The 10,244-nt window shown below is 40.6% G+C and overlaps 1 long non-coding RNA gene across 1 annotated transcript in view; it reads left to right on the top strand.

Moving 5' to 3' along the window:
• LOC106146996 overlaps window positions 1-7,244 on the top strand; it is a 20,963-nt gene extending 13,719 nt beyond the window's left edge. Inside the window, exon 4 of the long non-coding RNA XR_001231691.1 lies at window positions 6,733-7,244. This is a non-coding gene — a long non-coding RNA (uncharacterized LOC106146996). The remainder of the gene's footprint in view (window positions 1-6,732) is intronic.
• The last annotated feature ends 3,000 nt before the right edge of the window (window positions 7,245-10,244 follow it).

Here is a 10,244-nt window from a genome sequence, read left to right as displayed (position 1 = left end):
TCCTTTAAATTTTTAAATACCTCCTGCTTCAGGTTCTACCTGCCCTTAAGACTTGCTTATGTGACCTCAACCCTGTTATTACTAGGGATTAATATTTATTGGCACCAGTGGTGAAAGGCGTACTGAGACTCTCTTCTTCCATCCAGTGCTGTGTTCCTCCATCCTGTCTGCTCATTTCATATGCTGAGTCATTTTCTAGTGACATTATTAATAATCCCTCACATTTACACAGCTCGGGAAGCCAGAGAGCCAAGGTTAGAAAAGTTCTGAAAAGTCCTCTGGGCCGGAAACTGTGCTCATTCTAAAGACAACTCCCCTTTTTCTGAGCCAGGGATTGTACACTGGTAGGCCTCCAGAGAAGTCCAGATATCAAATAAGCGCATGTAGGATTTTAAAAATCTAGAAACTTCCCAGTGTTAAGGGAGCACACCATCTCCGATGTCAGCCCCTGCTCTCTTTAAATACTTCATTGCAGAGCTCTCCCTTAAACTCTGAAAGCCAAAGAGCCCATCTCCTTAAAGCTGGATGGAGGGGCAGGTACCTCACTGAGGTCTGTCCAGAGGAAGTATCCCCAGTTCCTAATCTGACTTGGTTTCTCCTCTCCTCACCCTGTTGGTTTTTATTTTCTAAACATGCTCCATCTTGGGGGATTTTTGTGGTGTTTTGCTTTTTGCCTTTTAAATCTCAAGTATAAAATACAGGCATGAGAGTTGCCCTAACAGATTCAATTCATCATTATTTCTTCTGGAATTTCATTCATGAACCAATTAAAGAGGGGTCTATTAGACACCCACCAGCACTAGGTACTGTGCCAGGCACCAGGATCTCTTGGCAGATCTAAGAGCTCAGTGCTTGCCCCCCTGAAACTCTGATGCCAGCATCTCCCAAGAAGTGTAGATTTGCACTGTTGGGTATACACATAAATTCCAAGATGAATCCCAGCAGCAAACTTAAATGATAGTAGGGTGAATAATTTGATCATCTTAGAGAGAAGACTTTTCTAAGTACAGCATGAAACCTAGAAGCCATAGAGGAAAAAAATGGACAAATCTGCCACACCAAATTTTAAAATCCTTTGGAAGCTAAAAGCATCATAAAAGAAACTCAAAAGACAAACTTAGGAAAGTATTCACAACACAAACGACAAAGGACTGTTTTTCCCTAATATACAAACTACTCTTAAAACCAATTGACAAATCCCATAAAAAATTTACAAAAGAAATATAAATGATGCAAACAAAGACACAGTTCTGAGCCTCGTTAATAGTCAACTAAATACAAAATAAAATAATGAGACATTTTCCAAGTAAATATTGGCCAGGGTATTTTTAAACCAATGCACCCTGGTGCGGTCAGAGTGTAGGGAAACTGGCTCTTTCATTCACTGAGTATAGCAACAACCCTTCTGCAAGGAATTTAGCAATTACCCAAGTTTAAATGTTCCAGTCCTGCAATTTTAACAGTGCCTGTCCCGCACTCTCTCATCCAACCTATCCCTAGTCATATCATGGCTTCCAGAGCTCCCGCCTGCTCCTCCAAGGATCTTCATCCAGTTCTTCTTAGTGCAACTAAGAGGATCCCCACTCAGCTACCTCTGTGTTGTGCTATCCCCTGGGAGTTGCAACAGGCGTGGTGAACCCTGCAGCCTACCTGGCAGGGTCCCTGGTCGAGGTGGACTAGAACTCTCCAGGAGTCTTTCTACCTCAACTTCCTCCCCTCCATGGATGATGATTCTAACTGGGAAAGAAACGTAAGCCTTTGTGGCAACCAAAGAAGCTGATTAACAGCAGAACCGAGACTCATCCTGTTGGCACCTGGGGTGGGTCAGTGTAAGGTAGAGGAATGAAAGATAGACCTTAAGCCTCTGGCCAGGTCCTCGCAGCATGGGCCACCTGTTCCTGCAGCTATGATGAGATAATACCCAGCAGATCCGTGTCCCCACCCCATGTCCTCTGCCCACCTTCCCACTGCAGTGCTTGCGCCCCTACCAGCCATGGGTAGAGAGTTTAATTCACATGGTTGTGCTATGAAAACACTGTTGTGCTGAAGACCCTCCTGCAAATGTCTTTAACTTTCCTGCAGACTCAGATTTACCTTCTCTGAGGGGATCCCCTCCCCCAGGTCAACTACAAAAGTGAATAGTATGAGCCACCTTCTCAAAGCAACATTTTCTAAACAGACAAAATTCCTTTTATTTACAGTGTAACGGGATGAAATATGCATACATTCTGGAATAGTTTAACAAATTAAAATCTCCATGAGCTCACGTACTTACTTTTATGCAAAGAACACCTACCCAATCTCTCTACTCTCTTAGCGATTTTCAAGCACACAATATATTGCTAAATATAATCACCATGTTACACAGTATGTCTCTTGAGCTCATTCTTCCAGTCTAACTGAAATTTTGTATCCCCTGACCAGTGTCTCCCCAGTCCCACCCCAATAGCCCCTGATAACCACCATCCTGCTCACTGCTTCTATGAAGCCACCTTCTTAGAGCCCACGTGTGAGTGAGCCCATTCAGTATTTGTCTCTTTATACTCACCTAGACAAACTGACCTTCATCAAAATTCATAATTTCTGCATATTCAAGGGTGGTGCTATCAACAGATTAAAAAGGCAACTCAGAGAATGGGTAAAGATATTTGCAAATCATATGTGTTATAAGGGATTAATATTTAATATATAAAGCAACTTGTACAGCCCAACAAACACCACAAAATAAGCAACCTAACTTTAAAATGAGCAAAGTGTTCAAACAAATATTTCTCCAAAGAAGATATATGGTTGATCAGTCATCATAAGAAAAATGCTCAATATGCCCAGCCATTAGAGAATGCCATTCAGAATCCTTAGTGAGCCTTCCACACCCGTTAGGGTGGCTACTATGAAAAAAAAAAAAAAACAGGAAATCAGTATTCACAAGGATGTAGAAAATTGGATCCTTGGGTATTCCAGTGGGAAAGTGAAATGGTGTAACTGCCAGCTTGTTCCTCAAAAAGCTAAATATAACCATGCCACATGTTCAAGCAATTCCATTTTTAAGTATATACACTAAAGAATTCAAAACGGGGATCTAAACAGGTATTTGTATACCAGTGATATTAACAACATTACCCACAATAGACAAAAACTGGGAGTTATCCAAGAGTCCAACAGATGAATGGTGTCGTGGTTACTTTTCTCTCGTTGCTGGGACAAAATACCTGATGCCCAAAATTAAGGAAGGAAAGGTTTATTTCACTTACAATTTGTGGAGGTTTTAGTCCATACTTGGCAGGTTGCAAGGCAGAGTGGCACATGGCAGAGAGCTACAGCTCATGGCGGCAGAACACAGCAAAAGCAACAACCACTAAAAGGGAAGAATGGCCACAAGTAGCCTCTTCCTCTCCCTTATATATGCAAACTATCCACCCCAGGGCAGGTGTAGCTCTCACACCCATAATCAATCAAACTCTAAAAGTCCGCCCCATGACCACATGAGGCTTTGGGGGACACACAGACACAAACCATAACAAATGGGTAACAAAATGTGCTATACACATACAATGATTTATTACTCAACAAAAGCAACAGGGTTCCAATGTGTGCTAAAAAGTGAATGAAGCCCCAGAACATTGCACTAAGTGGATTAAGGGTTGCCAAAGTACAAATACCATATCATTCTACTTACATAAGGCACCGAGAGTAGGCAAGTTCCAAGAGACAGCTGTGGCACAGTGGTTCCCAGGGGCTGGAGGGAGCCTCATGGAGAGCTGTGTAACAAATGAAGAGTTTTGGCTTAAGATGATGAAATAGTTCTAGAGACAGGTAGTAAGAGGTGGGGGCTACACGGTGATGTAAATGTACTTAATGCCATCCACCTACATATTTCAGGGATTAAAGTGGCAAGTTTAACGTCATGTGTCTTTTACCACAATTAAAATTTTTTAAATTAACATTTTTTAAAAATTTTTATTGTGTCAACTATGTGCCCATATACACCAGAAATACAGTGAAGGATAAAGTGCCTGCCCATGCTGTTTACTGAGAATTCAGTGAAACAAGCATAAGTCCATAAAAATATGTAACTTTTGGTAGTGATGGTTTTATGCACAGCGTGAAGTGACGTAAGGAGGTAAGAGCCGGGCATTGGCGTGCGGTAGGAGTGCTGTTTCAGACAGTGTGCAAGACGCCTCTGTAAGCTGCAACCTTTGAGCAGAGACTCAAATGATGAGGACCAGGCACAGAAAGGCTTGGAAGGAGAGTTTGCCAGGCAAGGAACATCAAGAGCATAGGTCACAAGTAGCAGTGAGCCTCAGAGTCAAGGGTAGTTGGACAAAAGAGCTGGACCAGGAATGAATGGGAGATGAGAACAGGAAGGGGCAGAAACCAGCCCCGTGGGCTATCAGGAAGCAAGGCTTCATTAGGAGACAGAAGGAGGTGCTGACAGTATTGAACAGGAAAGTGGCCGGGTGCTGCAGACATGTTTAGGTCACTTTGGCCACTGGTAAACCACTTTGGAATGTTGATGAGGCAAAGGCAGAGAGACGGGTGTCCCTTGCTTCCATCCTCCAGATGGAGACAAATGAGCCGGAGGTGTTCTATGCAGCGATTGATGCGTAGAGTGATTAGAGTCTGGGTTGTCTGCCTCTTTGGCCCTATCTTCCCTGTGGGCACTGACCATTCTTGCAGAGTTGACTCTGTTCACGTGGCTGAAGCTCAAGCCAGCTGTGCCCACTTCAGGGGCAAGATAACTAGCTGCTCTCATCGAGACAGTCGTTGCCCACCACCCCCACCACCCCCCGCCACAGTATTTCCCAGTATTTCTCCAAAGTCGTAACTTCTAGTTTGGGAAACAAGAACCCGTTTCCTGAAGGTTGCCACATGTGGGTGCTGTTTTAGTCTCATCTGGAGTGAAAGCTCTGAGTGCAGTCTAATTTACAAGACTCAGCACCTCCTAGTGTTTAGACCAGGAGGGCTGATTATTGCTTAAATTCCTTGGGAGGATCCTGGAAGGATGCTTAAGGACCCTGGGAGGAAATAAATGATAGGTGAGTATTTTTTGAAGGTTTTTACAAGAGTTTCTTTGTTGACAATGAATGTCTCTTCAGACAACCTAAACTCTGCTGGAGAAAGCAAGATCCTTCTACACCTGCATCTGGTGACCTCACTTCCTGGCTCCAAACTCGTCACCAGCTCCCTCTCAGCTCTGAAACTGAGTGCAGACCTCAGAGAAGAGGAGGCAGCTCCCCAGGTCTAACTGAAGCCTCCTTCCCAGCAAGTGCACATGCTGAAGTCTCCCTACTATCAAAATGACCCCCCCCCCCGTCCGCTCTCATGAACCTGCCCTACTTCTTCAAGATGCAGCTGAAATTTCTACTCCCTTCTGAAGACTGCTTTGGTCATGAATTCCTGCAAAGAAACACTGACCATTCTCCCTTCAGGCCAGTGTGCATCTTGCATGTGACTCTATAGCAATGTTTCACATCTGTTGCAAATATGCATTTAAATATATAGCACCTCCTCTAAATTACATGATCCTTGATATCAGTGACCATGTCTTGTGGGTCCCTGGCATCCATTTGCCTGCCTAGAACATAATACAAACTTAACAAAGGTCAGGTCAAATTAATTATTGGAGAGTATATTCACCCTAGGAAAGAAATACAGTGACATCTCCATTGTCAAATGGCGCCAAGGTCGAACTTTCCACTACTCAAGCAGTGAAGTTCAAATGAAATCTGCTCAGTGTTCGTAACTTTACTCGATAGTCAAACTAAAAATCAGACTTGAAAAAACCTATACAGATCGTAGAGTGAGTCACATGTCGCATCTCATCTGCAACACAGAAGGCCACACTTCAGTTTAAGTGTCACTCTTGCCCAAATAACATATAATGCTTGTATAATTTGCGGGCCTCAGAGCCAATTATTTGGTTTTCCTTTTTTCGTTGTTTTTTTTTTTTTTTTTGGGGGGGGGACCAGGAATCAAACTCAGGATCTTGCATTGCCAGGCAGGCACTGTGCCACTGAGCTACGTCCCTGGCCCTCTATTATTTCCTTTTTTTTTTTCTTCCATTATTTCTTATAAGAAAAATACTGTATGTTCAGTTCTTGAACTTTTCAGTATTAAACCATAAATGTAGAACAAATCGAGTTTGACAACTGAGAATCACTGTAATTACCTCCTAGCTCTTGGTTCCAGTACCTGTGACTTAGGAAATTGCTCACTTAGGTAATAAGATAAATGTCTCCGTTTTTTTCCATAGCACTTCACACAATTTAATATACTACCTTACTTACTATAGTATCCTCCTTTTTATTATATTCAATGTTTCCCATTTGTCTCCTTCATGAGGAGGTAAGCTCCATATTTTGTCTATTTTCTTCAGTGATGTAGACTCAAACTATTAGAACAGCACCCAGCCACAGCACCCACTCAATAGAGTGAATTTATTGAATTAATTAATGAATAAAAGAATTTAGTCTCTGTGTATGTGGAGTCCATAAAGCAGCAAGTGTAGATGGTTCTTTCTGCTATAGCTTCTGGGGAAGTTTTAAAACCCAAAGAAAGCAAATTTAACCAGGGAGACTAGAAAGAGTTCACTTAAACACTGCGTCCCCCAAAAAAGTGCTTTTTATTGCTACTGCGGTCATTTTTTAATGTTTGCACTGTTATATTACAAATAAGGACAAAGGTATGTCTAGAAAAAGAAACAGATACAATATTCTTTTCAACTATTTTCAGAAAACTTCATGACTTTTGAAGAAGAGATAAGTGAAAATAGCCGAGGTCTTCTTCCCCAACAGGATTGAAAGGATGAATGGTACAATGTCCGTGAAGCGTCTTGATCTCCACAAGCAACCTTGCAGGCCCTCCGCGGGGAAGCCTGCAGCCTACTTCCCTTTTAACTTCCGTGAGCTCTCCCATCCCCAGTGACTCATCCTCCTAAGCACACTGTGTCTAAGAGTCGGGAGAAAATACTATTTGAAGTTTGGATTCAGCATCAGGCAAAATGAGATTCAGAACCTAGAGCTACCTTACCTTCTTTGAACTCCATCACCAGTTGAAATATTCTAACCAAAATGTTTCCCTGCCTTTCTGCCCTCTGCCTTCCTTGCTCCCAAAAAATATGGGGTGCTTGAGCTCTGTGTTCTTGTTCTCAGTAGCACATGGCTACAAGGGCACTTTTCTCTCCCTGAAGGCTAGAAAAATAGGAGTTGAGCAAAGGGGGGAAAAAAACAACAATCTGAGCAGTATCTCCATTTGTCCTGTATTGTTCCTCATTTTAAAAGTAATAAAATAACACTTTTTGTGACTGTTTTCTCTTCTCAGTACTATTGCGACTCTGAGACCATACTTACACCCAACCACAAAAATAAATATATACATACGCATTTCTGGGCATGCTGGTACATGCTGGATGATCACCCCAAGTTCAAGGCCATCGTGGTCTACATAGAGAGACCTTGTCTCAAAAAGAAAAACAATAAAATTAATACACACTTCTGTTAGGGGCCTAAGGTCATCTGTTATATAGATTTTATTCCATCATTTCCCCTACAACTCTGCCCTCATGTGATAATCTAGTTAACTGAGCTTTACATCCAACTTATTCCAATTAACATATATGCGAAGTAGAAATCCACAACTCACATACTAAATTAGTGTTGCTGTATCTGGCATGAACAGAGGCACTGTGGCCCTGGTGTGTTCACTAGGTCACTTCAGAGTCTGAGGCTCTACTTCCTTCATTTTTCCAACAGCATTTTTGGGTAAACTGAAGCCAAAGTGTTACAGCTACAAATTTGTATTTCCAAAGCTCAGTTTCTAAAAAAAAAAACACACATTACAAGTTGAGAAGGACACAAATCAAACAGTTCCAAGACTACTGACTGGATTCTACTTCTAAAAGTTTATGTGTAAGGTCTATTCTTAAAATGAGTGCTTTTTTCTTTTCAGAATGAGAGCTTTAATGAGACAAAGGAAGACTTAGCACAGAACTTGACAGATACTAGGTAATTTATGAATGTTTTCATTCAATTGCTAGTATATGGATTGGCAAAGCAAGATAAATGCCATTCTTCCACTGCCTTCTACATTAATCAGAAATGTTGAAAATTCACTTTATTTTTATCCACTTGGTGTGTACTTGAAGTCCTTACCCATATCATGCATCCAGTACTATACATGTAGCAAATATCATTAATTTATAAACCAGGTTGGTTACCACACACAAAGTAGAAACAGGGAGAACAAGGCAATTCCCACCACCAGCAAAAGAACAAATCTCACATTTTGTCCACTTCTTTATTGATTGAAAAATTTTTCTTCACTTAAACACACAAGAATTCCTGCAAGAGATGGTATCTTAAGTGAAATTGTCATTATTCACAGATGACATGATACTCTACATAAAAGACCCCCAAAAACTCCACCAAAAGTCTCATGGATTTAATTACCAAATTCAGTAGCATAGCTGGATACAAAGTTAACACTCAAAAGTCAATAGCATTCCTGTATATGTGTAATGAACAGACAGAGAGAAATTAGGGAAATCACACCTTTCACAATAGCATCTAAAAAGATGAAATATTTAGGAATCAATCTAACAAAAGAAGTAAAAGATCTATACAGTGAAAATTATAGTACTCTAAAAAAAGAGATCAAAGAGGATATCTGAAAATGGAAAGATATTCCTTGCTCATGGATAGGAAGAACTTACATTGTGAAAATGACCATACTCCCAAAATTGTTGTACAGATTCAATGCAATTCCAATTAAAATACCATTAGTATACCTCACAGATCTAGAAAAAACATTCCTAAAGTTCATCTGGAACCAGAAGAGGCCTAGAATAGCAAAAGCACTCTTGGGAAAGAAAGGAAAGGCAGGAGGCATCATAATTCCTGACTTAAAATTATATTACAAAGCTATTGTGATAAAATCAGCATGGTACTGGCACAAAAACAGACCTGAAGATCAATGCAACAGATTAGAAGATACAGATACAACTACAAACACACTCAATCACCTTATCTTTGACAAAGGGGCCAAACATGTTCAATGGAAGGAAGATAGCCTCTTTAATAAATGGTGCTGGAAAAACTGGCTTTCCACATGCCAAAGACTAAAACTCGACCCATGTCTTTCACCATGCACTAAATTAAAGTCAAAATGGATCAAAGATCTAAATATTAAAATAGAAAAACTAAATTTATTGGAAGAGAAAGTAGGTAAAAGTCTTGATGACATTCGGGTAGGCAGAGAGTTCACGAACAAAAACCAAGCTGCGTGGGAAAGACTTCAAAGAATCAACTGGGATCTCATCTTACTGAAAAGTTTTTGCACATCTAAAGAAATCACCAATAAAGTAAAAAGAAAACCCATGAATTGGGAAAAAAATTTAGCCAACTGCCCCTCAGACAAAGGACTTCTATCTAGGACATATAAAGAATTTTTAAAAATCAGGCCTCCCAAGTTCAAAGACCCAATCCAAAAATGGACATCTGAGGTGAATATACACTTCTCTAATGAAGAGATACTAATGGTGAATAAATACATGAAAAAATGTTCAACGTCACTAGTCATTTGAGAAATGCAAATTAAAACAACACTGAGATTCCATCTCACCCCAGAATAAATGGCTGTCATCAAGAAATCAACCAATAACAAATGCTGGAGAGGCTGTGGGGAGAAAGGAACCCTACTCCACTGATGGTGGGAGTGTAGATTGGTGAAACCACTGTGGAAATCAATTTGGAGATGCCTCACAAAACTAGGATTAGAAGTCCCATTTAACCCAGCTATTCCCCTTCTGGGTATTTTCCCAGAAGGATTAAAGACATCATATCACAGCAATATACGTGCACCCATATTTATAGCAGCACAATTTGTTATAGCAAAATCTTGGAAACAGTCCAGATGCCCATCCACTGAGGAATAGGTAAAAAGTTGTGGTATTTTTATACAATGGAGTGATACTCAGCTATTAAAAAACATAATCTCTAGGCTTTTGTAGGTAAATGGATGCAACTAGAGACCATAATCATAAGTGAAATAAATTGGACCCAGATAGGTAAACATCATATTGTCTCCTTGGTGTAGGAATCTGAAAGGCTAGGTAAAACTGAAAAGGTACAATAGATGATAGGAAAGGGAAAGGAACTGCTCTAAGGAAGGAACGACTGGGATGAGGGAAAGAAGAAAAAGAAGGAAGGAAGGCAAAACATAAATATATATATGAATAGCTGCGATGA

Source organism: Chinchilla lanigera, unplaced genomic scaffold (assembly GCF_000276665.1).
Source record: "Chinchilla lanigera isolate Chin_1 unplaced genomic scaffold, ChiLan1.0 scaffold00110, whole genome shotgun sequence".
Lineage (NCBI taxonomy): Eukaryota > Metazoa > Chordata > Mammalia > Rodentia > Chinchillidae > Chinchilla > Chinchilla lanigera.
This window is presented reverse-complemented; position numbering and strand designations above follow the sequence as displayed.